This window comes from Copadichromis virginalis, linkage group LG14, assembly GCF_057382275.1.
Source record: "Copadichromis virginalis isolate Kocher_CV1m ecotype Utaka linkage group LG14, C_Virginalis_male_GT1.1, whole genome shotgun sequence".
In the NCBI taxonomy this organism is placed as follows: Eukaryota; Metazoa; Chordata; class Actinopteri; order Cichliformes; family Cichlidae; genus Copadichromis; species Copadichromis virginalis.
The window spans coordinates 140,560-160,594 of NC_140631.1; the positions used below are offsets into that span (position 1 = coordinate 140,560).

The 20,035-nt window shown below is 40.2% G+C and overlaps 3 pseudogenes; all 3 read left to right on the top strand.

Annotated features, from left to right (window-relative positions):
• Positions 1-420: 420 nt before the first annotated feature.
• LOC146693129 (spastin pseudogene) lies at positions 421-2,738 on the top strand (annotated as a pseudogene).
• A 5,178-nt stretch (positions 2,739-7,916) lies between these two features.
• LOC146693130 (spastin pseudogene) lies at positions 7,917-10,089 on the top strand (annotated as a pseudogene).
• Positions 10,090-16,704: 6,615 nt separating this feature from the next.
• On the top strand, positions 16,705-19,022 carry LOC146693131 (spastin pseudogene; annotated as a pseudogene).
• Positions 19,023-20,035: the final 1,013 nt, after the last annotated feature.

Below are 20,035 nucleotides of genomic sequence, written 5' to 3' on the forward strand. Positions count from 1 at the left end.
CACCAGATGAGCTCATGCAGCCTGTCACGAACCGGGACATACAACCATGACAAAACAGGAGATGCACACACAATTTATTGTGTTATTAATTTAGATCAACTGTGCTAATATAGTATACCAAAATGAAAACAATAACTCAAATTTCAGATATTTGAGGTTGTGCTGAAAATAATGGTGCCAAATAAGGCAAGAAAAACATATTTTAAAGGTGAAATATAGAGGTAAAATCAAAAATAGTCAAGAACGGCCAATTATACCCTGGACCACAGAGGGTTAAATTTGAAAACGGTTTAAAAAAAAACATCCCCATTCTAAAATGTCATGTGACAATCTGATTCATGAAGAGTGATGATGTCACAAGGACATGTGATGATGTCACAAGGACATGTGATGATGTCACAAGCACATGCCTTTGAGCCTTTGAAGTTTTTCTATAAATAGGGGTCAGGAGCAGCAAGTTTTAGTCAGTTTGTTCGCAGCCTTCAAACGTTCGACCAGAGCTATATTTGAAAGTATTTGTAAACCTCTGTAACATCACGCTCCAAAGCCCTGTGACGTTTCTGTGTTCTGTGACGTTGTCCCAAAGAAAGACCTTTAAATGCGATAAATAGCCTAAACGTTTTCGTTTATGACTAGTTTACCGTGTTATGACTGTGAACAGGGGGGAAGTCGCGCAAGAGAAATGTCGACCAAAACAATTGCAAGTAAGCCAAAGTCAGTTCCTAAAAGTCAACCCGCAGGTGTTTCCACCACCATCAGACCCTCCACTTCTGTAAGACCTCCATTAAGAATAACTGATGCAAAGAAAACCGCTCGGGTGGGAAAAACTCAGAATGGAAGACCGGCAGCTGTGAAACAGCCCCCGAAGAGGGATATGAAAAAGAATGTGGACAGTAAACTGGTCAGCTTAATTACAAATGAAATTGTATACAGTGGAGCGACTGTGTCATTTGATGACATCGCAGGGCAGGATCTGGCAAAGCAAGCACTTCAAGAAATTGTCATCCTTCCTGCCTTAAGACCTGATCTCTTTACTGGTCTGAGAGCTCCTGCACGTGGCTTGCTTTTATTTGGCCCACCAGGAAATGGGAAGACCATGCTCGCCAAAGCAGTTGCTGCAGAGTCTAATGCAACATTCTTCAACATCAGTGCTGCTAGTTTGACCTCCAAATATGTGGGAGAAGGCGAGAAGCTCGTACGAGCACTCTTTGCAGTTGCAAGAGAGAGACAGCCCTCAGTAATCTTCATCGATGAAGTGGACGGCTTGCTCTGTCAAAGGAGGGAGGGGGAGCACGACGCCTCTCGCCGTTTAAAAACTGAGTTCCTCATTGAGTTTGACGGGTTGCAGTCAGGAAAGGATGACAGAGTACTTGTAATGGGAGCAACGAACAGGCCCCAGGAGCTCGATGAAGCAATATTAAGGCGCTTTGCAAAAAGAGTATATGTGACCTTACCCGATGAGAAGACAAGATTTACGCTGCTGAAAAATCTTTTGGGAACGCACGGGAGTCCACTGAGCCAAGACGAACTGTCCTGTCTTGCAAAAGTGACTGAAGGATATTCAGGGAGCGATTTGACAGCATTAGCCAAAGATGCTGCACTTGGCCCAATAAGAGAGTTGGCACCAGAACAAGTCCGTGTTATAGCTGCTGCTGAGGTGCGCAACATTAAGATAAAAGACTTTGAGGATTCTCTGAAGCAAATCAAACCAACTGTTAGTCCAGCAACTCTTAACATGTACACCAAATAGAACAAAGATTTTGGTGGTCCTTCTTCAATAAATCCAAATCCAGTCAGGCTGGATGAAACAGAGTGCAAAAATAAAGAGCTTCTTCAAGAGAAAGAGCAACAGGAAAAAGAAAAAAAACGTATTCTCCAGGACTTGGAGAGAAGAAATCTACAACTGAACAAATTAATACAATGAAGGACAGAACACCTGAACTGGAAGGAGAAGTATTGGAAAAACGACGTTCAAAGATGCAGCGTAGGATCAATGAAATGGCGAAAAAACACTCAGAGGTCATTAATGAGATGTTGTTGAACTCAGACAACTTGAAGTGTGAAAACGCTGAAATGCTTGCACAAAAGCAGCAACAAGAGAAAATAAATGAAGACCTGCAGCGTAAGCTTCAAGAAATCACAAGAAGAAATGAGCAGTTAGAAAAGATGCACAAGGAAAAACAACAGCAAAATACAGACAAGTGCAATCTATTAAAAGAAATGGAGCAAAGATGCCAGAAACTTGAGAAGGAAGTTGAAGAAACAACCGATCAGTTGAGAACCCTCATCCTAGAGAAAAAAGTGGTCGTGGAAAAGCTCATGGAAAAGAAGAAAAAACGTTTCCGCTTCTTCTGGAGGAGGGACACTCCTGCTTTTTCTACTCTTTCTATTTTTTCTACTGCTGACGTCACCTCGTCTCCCTCCACCTCTGTTCCATCTTAATTTTCACCTCTCCTCTCCCCTTCTCTCCTAACACTTCTTCCCTCTCTCCTTCATCTTTTTTCACCCCAACCAGTCCCGGCAGTTGACTGCCCCTCGTGAGCCTGGTTCTGCCGGAAGTTTCTGCCCGTTTAAAGGCAGTTTTTCTTCCCCACTGTCGCCTAGTGCTTGCTCAGAGGGGATTGTTGGGGTTTTCTCTTTTCTTTTTTTTCCCCTTCTTATTACCATTTTCCTTTATTTACCGATTTGTTTTGTTTACTTTTCTTTTACGTTGTTTCTTTATTTACTTGTTTAACTTTTTTTCAACTTATGTAATAAACTAATAAACCAATTGAATTTATCCTCTGCGTATTTTACATCTAATCTTTAAAGAATATTTCCAAAACATTTTCAAACATCACGATCTGTCTTTTGTTTGCTTGTTAAAACCCCGTAAATGGTGAAGTAAAAACCCTGTGATATGGTTTAAAACATCAAAATAGACTAAACAACTAGTCTAAAACTAAGAGACACAGGATAAAGTTGGTGTGAAGGTTTCAGTCTGTGAATGAATCTAAGCACCATCACCTTAACTTTAAATTCATCTCTGTTACCCTCTTTGTGACTGAACTCTGACCGTGAGCACCACAGCCACTGCGCACCAGTCACACACTTTAAATCCATCACAGTAAACCAGTTAGTTTACCTCAGTTTGTTTTGCAGCACATTTCACAACATGCAAAAGCATAATGTGCCATGTACAGACTCAAAATCTGATTTAAAAACATGAGGACTGACCTGTAAGCTTTACATTTACAGTTTATCACATACCACTGAGCAGTTCTTACCTGTAATTCTAAGCCCTCTTCTTCCTTTTCTGGTTTAAAACATCAAATTAGACTAAACAACTAGTCTAAAACCAAGAGACACTTAAATATTAAGTTAAACCTCTGGGGTTGCCGGACGCGCCGGCGCGTCAAAATCACATGACCAATTTAAGACGACACAGCTACAAGATGCAGCGATTCAGAGGCTGTATCCCAATTCAGGGTCTGCAGCCTTAAAGGCCGCATTTTAAGGCCGATTACGTCACCATGCCAGTCTCCTATTGCCAGAGGCTGAAGTGTGTGTGCAGTCACCAGGTGATAATCTGATATCGTCTACTTCCCCACTGATGTTAAGTAATATGAAAAAAAAAATGAATCCCACCTTAGGCCGAATGTGTGACTCTCTTCGTAGTGGAAGAGAGAATGAATCTTCCCATCCGAATTCACGGCAATCAGTCTGTCAATCAAATCCTGTGGAGTAAAATGAGAGGCTTTGAACAAGAATGCACCGGATAGGGTGCAAAACGAAAACTGTGTGGAAATTTACAATGGGTAAGGTGGAGAACGTATATCAGTCTCAGTGTGAGAGGGTTTATTTGAATGCGTTTGAAGTAAAACAAATGGGTGGGTGGTGTTTGGAGGCCAAATAAAAAGTGCAAACATGCCCTCAGATGGATGACAAAAAAAAACTGCAGTGTGTGGAAAAGAAGAAGAAGAAAAACACTTACAGGTATGGAGGTTGGCATCTCCCTCAGGGTGTATTCGCTTTTGTTGGCCAAAGACTGTCGGCCCAGCAGTTGCCACACCGACTGGGAAGAGGAGAGGAGGTTGACCAAGTACAGGAAGGACTGAAGAGGAAAGTAAATACAGCAGCTGTTAGAGAGAAAAAATGTATTTGCTTTTAAAGACCATTGTGAATGCATTTGTGCACGTCATGGATTGATCAAATCCTAACACATAATAATAATATAACACTATTCAACTACAAACACTACCGATAATATGACAAATAATATCTGTAGTATTCAAAGCAAAACAAAATGTAAAAAGAATTTATGATTGCAAAGATAAAACATGGTTTACCACACTCTCAAAACTGAATAAGACATATATTCTGAGCAGAGTGGTTGAGCAGAAACCTATTGCAGCCTGAAGAATATTAAACTACAGGAAAGCTCCCTGCATTTTTCACTGGGTCTGGTAGAACAGGGAAAACATATCATCAAAAGCATCAAAGGAAAAAAAGAGAGACACTTGCACAAACGAGCTACAACTTAGATTATATTAAACAGCTTCAAAGAAACGTAAAGAAAAAAACAAGATACGATGGATTTTTTTTTCTAAAATAGAAATATCTATACTTTCATGTGTCTTCTGATGTTTCTGTGCATGTGTGAACTTATCTTCATATGTACTACCAAACCTCCTACTGTACTTAGCACAGATTAAAGCAAAGACTCGAGTTAATTCACCAAAGTGCTGGTGTGTGTATATTTAGTTTTCCTTTGACCTCAGCATATATGTATAACCCACTGATAAGGCAGACTTTAAAGTCGCCTGTGGCAGGACACAGTTTACACATCACTGGCTGTCCGTATTCACTTGGCTAGTCTCTCTGAGAGAGATGACTTGGCTGCTGTCAGAGGCCAAGCATCAGACACACACAGACAGGCTCACGCTGGAGCTTGTTGAAGCTTTCCTGAGAGAAATTCTGCCAAAAACATAACTAAAAATGCAGTCTTATGAAAGTAAGGCTTATTTGCCCAGACACCCATAAACCAATCAGCAAAAAGCCTTTCTTGTTAACAAAATCACTATTGCCAGTTTCTTAAATATGAATATTCACAAGTGAATTTTCTACATGGCTGCTGGTATCACAGCAACACATGGACCACTATTCTGAGTCCTGGGTTAATAATAATTGGAATCAATTTAATTTTAATCAATTTAAACACCTTTGTAACCAGTGAGCTAAAAACATGATGGAAAAGCAAAACTTCTAAGAGATCTGTGTCTGTACTATTATGTAGATATCTAAAAATTGGGGCATTGTGGGCTCCAGGAAGTTTCTCCTTCTCCCTCTCTCTCACACACACACGCACGCACATACATACAATACCTTAATGCAACTCCTATCTGTGGGGTCAATGGGAGTTGGTTTGGGACGGACCACTCTGATGTCGTCACTGCTGCACTCAAGAACAGACCATAGCTCTAGTACCAGGGCCCGAATAAAGCCTGAGACAGAACACGGAGAAATTTGTTGTACCAAACATTTATTTGAAATAGCAGCAACTAAAATTATTAACAGTGCTTTAATAAATAAACGACTGACTTTGTTATTGTGTGCAATCTTTTAAAGAAATCTGTCTTTGCATTGCTGGCACCGTTTTGATTGGAGGATTTGAATCTCAGGAAGGAAGGAATTTATAATGCCACTCCCTTTGATCCCATTTAATCTCTTCCCTGTTGCACTTTGGCCTGTCAGTAACTACATTTGAATTTTGCAGCTCAAGCTTGCACATAAAGGCTGGATAAAAACGTTAATGCAATCAAAATGTACGCAGCCCTCGCTGGAAAACTGGGGATACAGTACAGTACATAAATGATGAAGCAAAGACAAAACATTAGTGTCATGGAAGAAGAAATAGTCAGTGCATCACGGGAAGCTCCCAGCAATAAAACCTGCATTTGTATTGACACATAAACCTTAATTTGTGAGCAATTTTCAGTGTATTTCAGTTAAATTAACGAGACAAATATAACAAAAGGGATTTTATACTTAGAAGAAGAATATGAAATTGAAATATTAAACTAAGAAAACTATAAATACTGCAGTTCTAGAGTTACAGATATACAATTAAGCTTTGCATATCAGTGCTGTATAACCCAGGGAATGTACTTTTTTTATATAATTGAATAGTAATGGAAATCATGAACTGTTTTTCAGAGGTCATAGATCAAATGAGCAGTAGAGTTTTTCTCACAGAATGGTTCTTTCACATAGAAAGCAGTGTGTGCTGCAGGTTTAGCAAATGGCCCATCATTTGTAAGCTCTGTCTGGACTATATCACTTTTTGAGGTCATCCTTCTTTCTGTCAGTCTGCCTTTTTATCGATGGCACAAACATATGTCACATCATGGAACACATGAGTGCTCCACAGCCAGCGCTGCTCAACACAGCAGGGAACTGTTCTTGCGTGGGTAAAGTCATAGGAGAGAATAGGTTTCAGAACGCAGCGGTGCTGTTATAAGCGAAGGGCTGATAAGTAATCAGACTTCTTTTCCCATAACCAGTTGAGTCGCCCCTTCTAGCCAATAGAAAGAATGCAGGATTAAAATATTTGTTCACTAGCTTCATTTTTTGACCTCTTTTGACAAGAGTACGGTATTTCCTGGAGCCTTTTGCATATGGATAAACCTAGTATCAGTATACAACTGATATGTGAATCCATTTATCAAAAAAGAACGCCTCTTCTTACTCTTTCTTACCCAAACAAAAACGGTTTGACAAATACATTTCTCCCTAAGCTGCCTTAAGTCTCCTTTATACCGACAACACAAAAACAACAACAACAACTTATAATATAAGCCTTAAGCATCACAGCTGACAAGTGTTTGTTGTGTCCAAATAACTGCAATAGTACCTGAACTGTGCAGAGCCACAACTCCCGGAGCAGTTGCTGCCACCTGTGTCACCATCACCCCGTAGCCAAACTTCTCGCAGCTGCTCACCTACAGAAAACACACAGAAATCTCATACCCCTAGAAATATTTCAGCCTTTCACTATCACAGTTTTTGGTTATCAGGTAAAAAATGAATGAGAGTTTGGAAAAAGGATGGAAAAGGTTTAGGTCAAATGTAGTACTAATGTATCATAAAGGGAGATGTGTAAGTAAATCTGGGATTCTGGAAAGGCACAACATAATGTAGTTAAACATGCTGTGGAGAATTTAAATTGTAAATTGATATTGGAGTGTGCAGGCCCTTCATTAATTACAACACAATGCCACAACTAAAAATAGACAAAATATAATTACATTCCATAATTAAAGTGTAATGCCAAACTAGAGAAGCAATTACAATGGTGCGTAAACAATGGCAGTAAATTAAGCCCACGGGGGATCAGCTAAGGTTTGCAGCAAGCCTGAGTGTTTGTGTGTTTACAATTTGAATCTTAGACTCAGACCCTGTGACAAGGTCTGTGAAAACCACGTTTTTATGCCTGAAATACTACAGTACTACACTCCCACCAGATGAGCTCATGCAGCCTGTCACGAACCGGGACATACAACCATGACAAAACAGGAGATGCACACACAATTTATTGTGTTATTAATTTAGATCAACTGTGCTAATATAGTATACCAAAATGAAAACAATAACTCAAATTTCAGATATTTGAGGTTGTGCTGAAAATAATGGTGCCAAATAAGGCAAGAAAAACATATTTTAAAGGTGAAATATAGAGGTAAAATCAAAAATAGTCAAGAACGGCCAATTATACCCTGGACCACAGAGGGTTAAATTTGAAAACGGTTTAAAAAAAAACATCCCCATTCTAAAATGTCATGTGACAATCTGATTCATGAAGAGTGATGATGTCACAAGGACATGTGATGATGTCACAAGGACATGTGATGATGTCACAAGCACATGCCTTTGAGCCTTTGAAGTTTTTCTATAAATAGGGGTCAGGAGCAGCAAGTTTTAGTCAGTTTGTTCGCAGCCTTCAAACGTTCGACCAGAGCTATATTTGAAAGTATTTGTAAACCTCTGTAACATCACGCTCCAAAGCCCTGTGACGTTTCTGTGTTCTGTGACGTTGTCCCAAAGAAAGACCTTTAAATGCGATAAATAGCCTAAACGTTTTCGTTTATGACTAGTTTACCGTGTTATGACTGTGAACAGGGGGGAAGTCGCGCAAGAGAAATGTCGACCAAAACAATTGCAAGTAAGCCAAAGTCAGTTCCTAAAAGTCAACCCGCAGGTGTTTCCACCACCATCAGACCCTCCACTTCTGTAAGACCTCCATTAAGAATAACTGATGCAAAGAAAACCGCTCGGGTGGGAAAAACTCAGAATGGAAGACCGGCAGCTGTGAAACAGCCCCCGAAGAGGGATATGAAAAAGAATGTGGACAGTAAACTGGTCAGCTTAATTACAAATGAAATTGTATACAGTGGAGCGACTGTGTCATTTGATGACATCGCAGGGCAGGATCTGGCAAAGCAAGCACTTCAAGAAATTGTCATCCTTCCTGCCTTAAGACCTGATCTCTTTACTGGTCTGAGAGCTCCTGCACGTGGCTTGCTTTTATTTGGCCCACCAGGAAATGGGAAGACCATGCTCGCCAAAGCAGTTGCTGCAGAGTCTAATGCAACATTCTTCAACATCAGTGCTGCTAGTTTGACCTCCAAATATGTGGGAGAAGGCGAGAAGCTCGTACGAGCACTCTTTGCAGTTGCAAGAGAGAGACAGCCCTCAGTAATCTTCATCGATGAAGTGGACGGCTTGCTCTGTCAAAGGAGGGAGGGGGAGCACGACGCCTCTCGCCGTTTAAAAACTGAGTTCCTCATTGAGTTTGACGGGTTGCAGTCAGGAAAGGATGACAGAGTACTTGTAATGGGAGCAACGAACAGGCCCCAGGAGCTCGATGAAGCAATATTAAGGCGCTTTGCAAAAAGAGTATATGTGACCTTACCCGATGAGAAGACAAGATTTACGCTGCTGAAAAATCTTTTGGGAACGCACGGGAGTCCACTGAGCCAAGACGAACTGTCCTGTCTTGCAAAAGTGACTGAAGGATATTCAGGGAGCGATTTGACAGCATTAGCCAAAGATGCTGCACTTGGCCCAATAAGAGAGTTGGCACCAGAACAAGTCCGTGTTATAGCTGCTGCTGAGGTGCGCAACATTAAGATGAAAGACTTTGAGGATTCTCTGAAGCAAATCAAACCAACTGTTAGTCCAGCAACTCTTAACATGTACACCAAATAGAACAAAGATTTTGGTGGTCCTTCTTCAATAAATCCAAATCCAGTCAGGCTGGATGAAACAGAGTGCAAAAATAAAGAGCTTCTTCAAGAGAAAGAGCAACAGGAAAAAGAAAAAAAAAGTATTCTCCAGGACTTGGAGAGAAGAAATCTACAACTGAACAAATTAATACAATGAAGGACAGAACACCTGAACTGGAAGGAGAAGTATTGGAAAAACGACGTTCAAAGATGCAGCGTAGGATCAATGAAATGGCGAAAAAACACTCAGAGGTCATTAATGAGATGTTGTTGAACTCAGACAACTTGAAGTGTGAAAACGCTGAAATGCTTGCACAAAAGCAGCAACAAGAGAAAATAAATGAAGACCTGCAGCGTAAGCTTCAAGAAATCACAAGAAGAAATGAGCAGTTAGAAAAGATGCACAAGGAAAAACAACAGCAAAATACAGACAAGTGCAATCTATTAAAAGAAATGGAGCAAAGATGCCAGAAACTTGAGAAGGAAGTTGAAGAAACAACCGATCAGTTGAGAACCCTCATCCTAGAGAAAAAAGTGGTCGTGGAAAAGCTCATGGAAAAGAAGAAAAAACGTTTCCGCTTCTTCTGGAGGAGGGACACTCCTGCTTTTTCTACTTTTTCTATTTTTTCTACTGCTGACGTCACCTCGTCTCCCTCCACCTCTGTTCCATCTTAATTTTCACCTCTCCTCTCCCCTTCTCTCCTAACACTTCTTCCCTCTCTCCTTCATCTTTTTTCACCCCAACCAGTCCCGGCAGTTGACTGCCCCTCGTGAGCCTGGTTCTGCCGGAAGTTTCTGCCCGTTTAAAGGCAGTTTTTCTTCCCCACTGTCGCCTAGTGCTTGCTCAGAGGGGATTGTTGGGGTTTTCTCTTTTCTTTTTTTTTCCCTTCTTATTACCATTTTCCTTTATTTACCGATTTGTTTTGTTTACTTTTCTTTTACGTTGTTTCTTTATTTACTTGTTTAACTTTTTTTCAACTTATGTAATAAACTAATAAACCAATTGAATTTATCCTCTGCGTATTTTACATCTAATCTTTAAAGAATATTTCCAAAACATTTTCAAACATCACGATCTGTCTTTTGTTTGCTTGTTAAAACCCCGTAAATGGTGGAGTAAAAACCCTGTGATATGGTTTAAAACATCAAAATAGACTAAACAACTAGTCTAAAACTAAGAGACACAGGATAAAGTTGGTGTGAAGGTTTCAGTCTGTGAATGAATCTAAGCACCATCACCTTAACTTTAAATTCATCTCTGTTACCCTCTTTGTGACTGAACTCTGACCGTGAGCACCACAGCCACTGCGCACCAGTCACACACACTTTAAATCCATCACAGTAAACCAGTTAGTTTACCTCAGTTTGTTTTGCAGCACATTTCACAACATGCAAAAGCATAATGTGCCATGTACAGACTCAAAATCTGATTTAAAAACATGAGGACTGACCTGTAAGCTTTACATTTACAGTTTATCACATACCACTGAGCAGTTCTTACCTGTAATTCTAAGCCCTCTTCTTCCTTTTCTGGTTTAAAACATCAAATTAGACTAAACAACTAGTCTAAAACCAAGAGACACTTAAATATTAAGTTAAACCTCTGGGGTTGCCGGACGCGCCGGCGCGTCAAAATCACATGACCAATTTAAGACGACACAGCTACAAGATGCAGCGATTCAGAGGCTGTATCCCAATTCAGGGTCTGCAGCCTTAAAGGCCGCATTTTAAGGCCGATTACGTCACCATGCCAGTCTCCTATTGCCAGAGGCTGAAGTGTGTGTGCAGTCACCAGGTGATAATCTGATATCGTCTACTTCCCCACTGATGTTAAGTAATATGAAAAAAATAATGAATCCCACCTTAGGCCGAATGTGTGACTCTCTTCGTAGTGGAAGAGAGAATGAATCTTCCCATCCGAATTCACGGCAATCAGTCTGTCAATCAAATCCTGTGGAGTAAAATGAGAGGCTTTGAACAAGAATGCACCGGATAGGGTGCAAAACGAAAACTGTGTGGAAATTTACAATGGGTAAGGTGGAGAACGTATATCAGTCTCAGTGTGAGAGGGTTTATTTGAATGCGTTTGAAGTAAAACAAATGGGTGGGTGGTGTTTGGAGGCCAAATAAAAAGTGCAAACATGCCCTCAGATGGATGACAAAAAAAAACTGCAGTGTGTGGAAAAGAAGAAGAAGAAAAACACTTACAGGTATGGAGGTTGGCATCTCCCTCAGGGTGTATTCGCTTTTGTTGGCCAAAGACTGTCGGCCCAGCAGTTGCCACACCGACTGGGAAGAGGAGAGGAGGTTGACCAAGTACAGGAAGGACTGAAGAGGAAAGTAAATACAGCAGCTGTTAGAGAGAAAAAATGTATTTGCTTTTAAAGACCATTGTGAATGCATTTGTGCACGTCATGGATTGATCAAATCCTAACACATAATAATAATATAACACTATTCAACTACAAACACTACCGATAATATGACAAATAATATCTGTAGTATTCAAAGCAAAACAAAATGTAAAAAGAATTTATGATTGCAAAGATAAAACATGGTTTACCACACTCTCAAAACTGAATAAGACATATATTCTGAGCAGAGTGGTTGAGCAGAAACCTATTGCAGCCTGAAGAATATTAAACTACAGGAAAGCTCCCTGCATTTTTCACTGGGTCTGGTAGAACAGGGAAAACATATCATCAAAAGCATCAAAGGAAAAAAAGAGAGACACTTGCACAAACGAGCTACAACTTAGATTATATTAAACAGCTTCAAAGAAACGTAAAGAAAAAAACAAGATACGATGGATTTTTTTTTTCTAAAATAGAAATATCTATACTTTCATGTGTCTTCTGATGTTTCTGTGCATGTGTGAACTTATCTTCATATGTACTACCAAACCTCCTACTGTACTTAGCACAGATTAAAGCAAAGACTCGAGTTAATTCACCAAAGTGCTGGTGTGTGTATATTTAGTTTTCCTTTGACCTCAGCATATATGTATAACCCACTGATAAGGCAGACTTTAAAGTCGCCTGTGGCAGGACACAGTTTACACATCACTGGCTGTCCGTATTCACTTGGCTAGTCTCTCTGAGAGAGATGACTTGGCTGCTGTCAGAGGCCAAGCATCAGACACACACAGACAGGCTCACGCTGGAGCTTGTTGAAGCTTTCCTGAGAGAAATTCTGCCAAAAACATAACTAAAAATGCAGTCTTATGAAAGTAAGGCTTATTTGCCCAGACACCCATAAACCAATCAGCAAAAAGCCTTTCTTGTTAACAAAATCACTATTGCCAGTTTCTTAAATATGAATATTCACAAGTGAATTTTCTACATGGCTGCTGGTATCACAGCAACACATGGACCACTATTCTGAGTCCTGGGTTAATAATAATTGGAATCAATTTAATTTTAATCAATTTAAACACCTTTGTAACCAGTGAGCTAAAAACATGATGGAAAAGCAAAACTTCTAAGAGATCTGTGTCTGTACTATTATGTAGATATCTAAAAATTGGGGCATTGTGGGCTCCAGGAAGTTTCTCCTTCTCCCTCTCTCTCACACACACACGCACGCACATACATACAATACCTTAATGCAACTCCTATCTGTGGGGTCAATGGGAGTTGGTTTGGGACGGACCACTCTGATGTCGTCACTGCTGCACTCAAGAACAGACCATAGCTCTAGTACCAGGGCCCGAATAAAGCCTGAGACAGAACACGGAGAAATTTGTTGTACCAAACATTTATTTGAAATAGCAGCAACTAAAATTATTAACAGTGCTTTAATAAATAAACGACTGACTTTGTTATTGTGTCCAATCTTTTAAAGAAATCTGTCTTTGCATTGCTGGCACCGTTTTGATTGGAGGATTTGAATCTCAGGAAGGAAGGAATTTATAATGCCACTCCCTTTGATCCCATTTAATCTCTTCCCTGTTGCACTTTGGCCTGTCAGTAACTACATTTGAATTTTGCAGCTCAAGCTTGCACATAAAGGCTGGATAAAAACGTTAATGCAATCAAAATGTACGCAGCCCTCGCTGGAAAACTGGGGATACAGTACAGTACATAAATGATGAAGCAAAGACAAAACATTAGTGTCATGGAAGAAGAAATAGTCAGTGCATCACGGGAAGCTCCCAGCAATAAAACCTGCATTTGTATTGACACATAAACCTTAATTTGTGAGCAATTTTCAGTGTATTTCAGTTAAATTAATGAGACAAATATAACAAAAGGGATTTTATACTTAGAAGAAGAATATGAAATTGAAATATTAAACTAAGAAAACTATAAATACTGCAGTTCTAGAGTTACAGATATACAATTAAGCTTTGCATATCAGTGCTGTATAACCCAGGGAATGTACTTTTTTTTTTTTTATAATTGAATAGTAATGGAAATCATGAACTGTTTTTCAGAGGTCATAGATCAAATGAGCAGTAGAGTTTTTCTCACAGAATGGTTCTTTCACATAGAAAGCAGTGTGTGCTGCAGGTTTAGCAAATGGCCCATCATTTGTATCTCCAGTGTCTGTTGAAGTGTACAGTATCTGTGTGTGTGCATGACCGTCGGTGCTCTCTGCTCACTCGGGTTCAGAGGTACAGGGAGGAGGCTCAGCAGGAGTAGAGGCAGCTGCTTCATCACAAACATGCCAGGTGCAGGCGGTAAAGGCCCTTTCTGTTTCCTCTCAACCCTCCTGCCAAAGCCATAGAACTCTGCCGAGGTGAACCAGACAACACAATATAGACATTTTTCCCTGTTCCTACATGGAAACACAAGATCAAACGGGCATTTTTTTTTGGCATAAATATGTATATCATATCGGACTCAGTTTGTTCCTGTTATTGTTTTTGCACTGTACTTGTCATCCATTCCAGTGAAACGATGCAGAAGGTTGTAGGTTGTGCAATAGTGCCATCTAGAGGTGAAGTAACATCACACTGCCCGTGCTCTTGTCTCGTCACGGTGTTTGCGTGTTTCTCCCTCTCTGCACACTCATGGGAATGTGCTGTCAGGCAGGACTCAGCGTTATATTCACAATATGTGGAAAATATATTGATATTGAATGTTCAAATATGAGGATATGTATAATGTATAGGTTGACTTTGCTCTACCTACACTTCTGGCAGAGCAGCAGTTGCAATGCGAACACATAATTAAACGGTGTATTTATAGGAACAGATTTCTTGCCTATGGCAGACAAAGTGATTTTAAACGTGTAAAAGGTTTCATTCACAGATGATTTATTACTATCACACCCTGGAGACTTTATAAAGAGCACTGCTGCAAAAGCAGCCTAAACAAACTTGTACAGTAGGTCACGCTGGTTTAGTTTTTCATCAAAATGCTTTTTTTCTTTTACTATTATTTTTGAAAACGTTACAGCACTGGTGGACATTTCCTACCAAATAAGAACTAGACACTACTGTTATGTAGTGGTTAATTGGAAAACTGTTTTATCACGAATTTCTTATTTAGAAATAATTAAAATTTTATTTGATGTTTTTTTTTTTTTTGGATGGATACTGTTATTGCAGTGATGCTGTAATTAAACTGTCTTCACCCCAGTAGAATAATTGCATGACTCCATCACTGAAGTGGAGGGTTTGCTTTGGAGGGGAAACGCACAGTGTCTCTTTAGTAGCATGGTGGTTGGATCCCACATTTGTTTCTTATGTAACATTGTAAATAGCTGCTAAGACAGCATATCTATTGGACAAGCACATATTATACATACTTTGCACGTGCAGTATTTAATAGAAAGCAGTGTGTGCTGCAGGTTTAGCAAATGGCCCATCATTTGTAAGCTCTGTCTGGACTATATCACTTTTTGAGGTCATCCTTCTTTCTGTCAGTCTGCCTTTTTATCGATGGCACAAACATATGTCACATCATGGAACACATGAGTGCTCCACAGCCAGCGCTGCTCAACACAGCAGGGAACTGTTCTTGCGTGGGTAAAGTCATAGGAGAGAATAGGTTTCAGAACGCAGCGGTGCTGTTATAAGCGAAGGGCTGATAAGTAATCAGACTTCTTTTCCCATAACCAGTTGAGTCGCCCCTTCTAGCCAATAGAAAGAATGCAGGATTAAAATATTTGTTCACTAGCTTCATTTTTTGACCTCTTTTGACAAGAGTACGGTATTTCCTGGAGCCTTTTGCATATGGATAAACCTAGTATCAGTATACAACTGATATGTGAATCCATTTATCAAAAAAGAACGCCTCTTCTTACTCTTTCTTACCCAAACAAAAACGGTTTGACAAATACATTTCTCCCTAAGCTGCCTTAAGTCTCCTTTATACCGACAACACAAAAACAACAACAACAACTTATAATATAAGCCTTAAGCATCACAGCTGACAAGTGTTTGTTGTGTCCAAATAACTGCAATAGTACCTGAACTGTGCAGAGCCACAACTCCCGGAGCAGTTGCTGCCACCTGTGTCACCATCACCCCGTAGCCAAACTTCTCGCAGCTGCTCACCTACAGAAAACACACAGAAATCTCATACCCCTAGAAATATTTCAGCCTTTCACTATCACAGTTTTTGGTTATCAGGTAAAAAATGAATGAGAGTTTGGAAAAAGGATGGAAAAGGTTTAGGTCAAATGTAGTACTAATGTATCATAAAGGGAGATGTGTAAGTAAATCTGGGATTCTGGAAAGGCACAACATAATGTAGTTAAACATGCTGTGGAGAATTTAAATTGTAAATTGATATTGGAGTGTGCAGGCCCTTCATTAATTACAACACAATGCCACAACTAAAAATAGACAAAATATAATTACATTCCATAATTAAAGTGTAATGCCAAACTAGAGAAGCAATTACAATGGTGCGTAAACAATGGCAGTAAATTAAGCCCACGGGGGATCAGCTAAGGTTTGCAGCAAGCCTGAGTGTTTGTGTGTTTACAATTTGAATCTTAGACTCAGACCCTGTGACAAGGTCTGTGAAAACCACGTTTTTATGCCTGAAATACTACAGTACTACACTCCCACCAGATGAGCTCATGCAGCCTGTCACGAACCGGGACATACAACCATGACAAAACAGGAGATGCACACACAATTTATTGTGTTATTAATTTAGATCAACTGTGCTAATATAGTATACCAAAATGAAAACAATAACTCAAATTTCAGATATTTGAGGTTGTGCTGAAAATAATGGTGCCAAATAAGGCAAGAAAAACATATTTTAAAGGTGAAATATAGAGGTAAAATCAAAAATAGTCAAGAACGGCCAATTATACCCTGGACCACAGAGGGTTAAATTTGAAAACGGTTTAAAAAAAAACATCCCCATTCTAAAATGTCATGTGACAATCTGATTCATGAAGAGTGATGATGTCACAAGGACATGTGATGATGTCACAAGGACATGTGATGATGTCACAAGCACATGCCTTTGAGCCTTTGAAGTTTTTCTATAAATAGGGGTCAGGAGCAGCAAGTTTTAGTCAGTTTGTTCGCAGCCTTCAAACGTTCGACCAGAGCTATATTTGAAAGTATTTGTAAACCTCTGTAACATCACGCTCCAAAGCCCTGTGACGTTTCTGTGTTCTGTGACGTTGTCCCAAAGAAAGACCTTTAAATGCGATAAATAGCCTAAACGTTTTCGTTTATGACTAGTTTACCGTGTTATGACTGTGAACAGGGGGGAAGTCGCGCAAGAGAAATGTCGACCAAAACAATTGCAAGTAAGCCAAAGTCAGTTCCTAAAAGTCAACCCGCAGGTGTTTCCACCACCATCAGACCCTCCACTTCTGTAAGACCTCCATTAAGAATAACTGATGCAAAGAAAACCACTCGGGTGGGAAAAACTCAGAATGGAAGACCGGCAGCTGTGAAACAGCCCCCGAAGAGGGATATGAAAAAGAATGTGGACAGTAAACTGGTCAGCTTAATTACAAATGAAATTGTATACAGTGGAGCGACTGTGTCATTTGATGACATCGCAGGGCAGGATCTGGCAAAGCAAGCACTTCAAGAAATTGTCATCCTTCCTGCCTTAAGACCTGATCTCTTTACTGGTCTGAGAGCTCCTGCACGTGGCTTGCTTTTATTTGGCCCACCAGGAAATGGGAAGACCATGCTCGCCAAAGCAGTTGCTGCAGAGTCTAATGCAACATTCTTCAACATCAGTGCTGCTAGTTTGACCTCCAAATATGTGGGAGAAGGCGAGAAGCTCGTACGAGCACTCTTTGCAGTTGCAAGAGAGAGACAGCCCTCAGTAATCTTCATCGATGAAGTGGACGGCTTGCTCTGTCAAAGGAGGGAGGGGGAGCACGACGCCTCTCGCCGTTTAAAAACTGAGTTCCTCATTGAGTTTGACGGGTTGCAGTCAGGAAAGGATGACAGAGTACTTGTAATGGGAGCAACGAACAGGCCCCAGGAGCTCGATGAAGCAATATTAAGGCGCTTTGCAAAAAGAGTATATGTGACCTTACCCGATGAGAAGACAAGATTTACGCTGCTGAAAAATCTTTTGGGAACGCACGGGAGTCCACTGAGCCAAGACGAACTGTCCTGTCTTGCAAAAGTGACTGAAGGATATTCAGGGAGCGATTTGACAGCATTAGCCAAAGATGCTGCACTTGGCCCAATAAGAGAGTTGGCACCAGAACAAGTCCGTGTTATAGCTGCTGCTGAGGTGCGCAACATTAAGATAAAAGACTTTGAGGATTCTCTGAAGCAAATCAAACCAACTGTTAGTCCAGCAACTCTTAACATGTACACCAAATAGAACAAAGATTTTGGTGGTCCTTCTTCAATAAATCCAAATCCAGTCAGGCTGGATGAAACAGAGTGCAAAAATAAAGAGCTTCTTCAAGAGAAAGAGCAACAGGAAAAAGAAAAAAAACGTATTCTCCAGGACTTGGAGAGAAGAAATCTACAACTGAACAAATTAATACAATGAAGGACAGAACACCTGAACTGGAAGGAGAAGTATTGGAAAAACGACGTTCAAAGATGCAGCGTAGGATCAATGAAATGGCGAAAAAACACTCAGAGGTCATTAATGAGATGTTGTTGAACTCAGACAACTTGAAGTGTGAAAACGCTGAAATGCTTGCACAAAAGCAGCAACAAGAGAAAATAAATGAAGACCTGCAGCGTAAGCTTCAAGAAATCACAAGAAGAAATGAGCAGTTAGAAAAGATGCACAAGGAAAAACAACAGCAAAATACAGACAAGTGCAATCTATTAAAAGAAATGGAGCAAAGATGCCAGAAACTTGAGAAGGAAGTTGAAGAAACAACCGATCAGTTGAGAACCCTCATCCTAGAGAAAAAAGTGGTCGTGGAAAAGCTCATGGAAAAGAAGAAAAAACGTTTCCGCTTCTTCTGGAGGAGGGACACTCCTGCTTTTTCTACTCTTTCTATTTTTTCTACTGCTGACGTCACCTCGTCTCCCTCCACCTCTGTTCCATCTTAATTTTCACCTCTCCTCTCCCCTTCTCTCCTAACACTTCTTCCCTCTCTCCTTCATCTTTTTTCACCCCAACCAGTCCCGGCAGTTGACTGCCCCTCGTGAGCCTGGTTCTGCCGGAAGTTTCTGCCCGTTTAAAGGCAGTTTTTCTTCCCCACTGTCGCCTAGTGCTTGCTCAGAGGGGATTGTTGGGGTTTTCTCTTTTCTTTTTTTTCCCCTTCTTATTACCATTTTCCTTTATTTACCGATTTGTTTTGTTTACTTTTCTTTTACGTTGTTTCTTTATTTACTTGTTTAACTTTTTTTCAACTTATGTAATAAACTAATAAACCAATTGAATTTATCCTCTGCGTATTTTACATCTAATCTTTAAAGAATATTTCCAAAACATTTTCAAACATCACGATCTGTCTTTTGTTTGCTTGTTAAAACCCCGTAAATGGTGAAGTAAAAACCCTGTGATATGGTTTAAAACATCAAAATAGACTAAACAACTAGTCTAAAACTAAGAGACACAGGATAAAGTTGGTGTGAAGGTTTCAGTCTGTGAATGAATCTAAGCACCATCACCTTAACTTTAAATTCATCTCTGTTACCCTCTTTGTGACTGAACTCTGACCGTGAGCACCACAGCCACTGCGCACCAGTCACACGCACTTTAAATCCATCACAGTAAACCAGTTAGTTTACCTCAGTTTGTTTTGCAGCACATTTCACAACATGCAAAAGCATAATGTGCCATGTACAGACTCAAAATCTGATTTAAAAACATGAGGACTGACCTGTAAGCTTTACATTTACAGTTTATCACATACCACTGAGCAGTTCTTACCTGTAATTCTAAGCCCTCTTCTTCCTTTTCTGGTTTAAAACATCAAATTAGACTAAACAACTAGTCTAAAACCAAGAGACACTTAAATATTAAGTTAAACCTCTGGGGTTGCCGGACGCGCCGGCGCGTCAAAATCACATGACCAATTTAAGACGACACAGCTACAAGATGCAGCGATTCAGAGGCTGTATCCCAATTCAGGGTCTGCAGCCTTAAAGGCCGCATTTTAAGGCCGATTACGTCACCATGCCAGTCTCCTATTGCCAGAGGCTGAAGTGTGTGTGCAGTCACCAGGTGATAATCTGATATCGTCTACTTCCCCACTGATGTTAAGTAATATGAAAAAAATAATGAATCCCACCTTAGGCCGAATGTGTGACTCTCTTCGTAGTGGAAGAGAGAATGAATCTTCCCATCCGAATTCACGGCAATCAGTCTGTCAATCAAATCCTGTGGAGTAAAATGAGAGGCTTTGAACAAGAA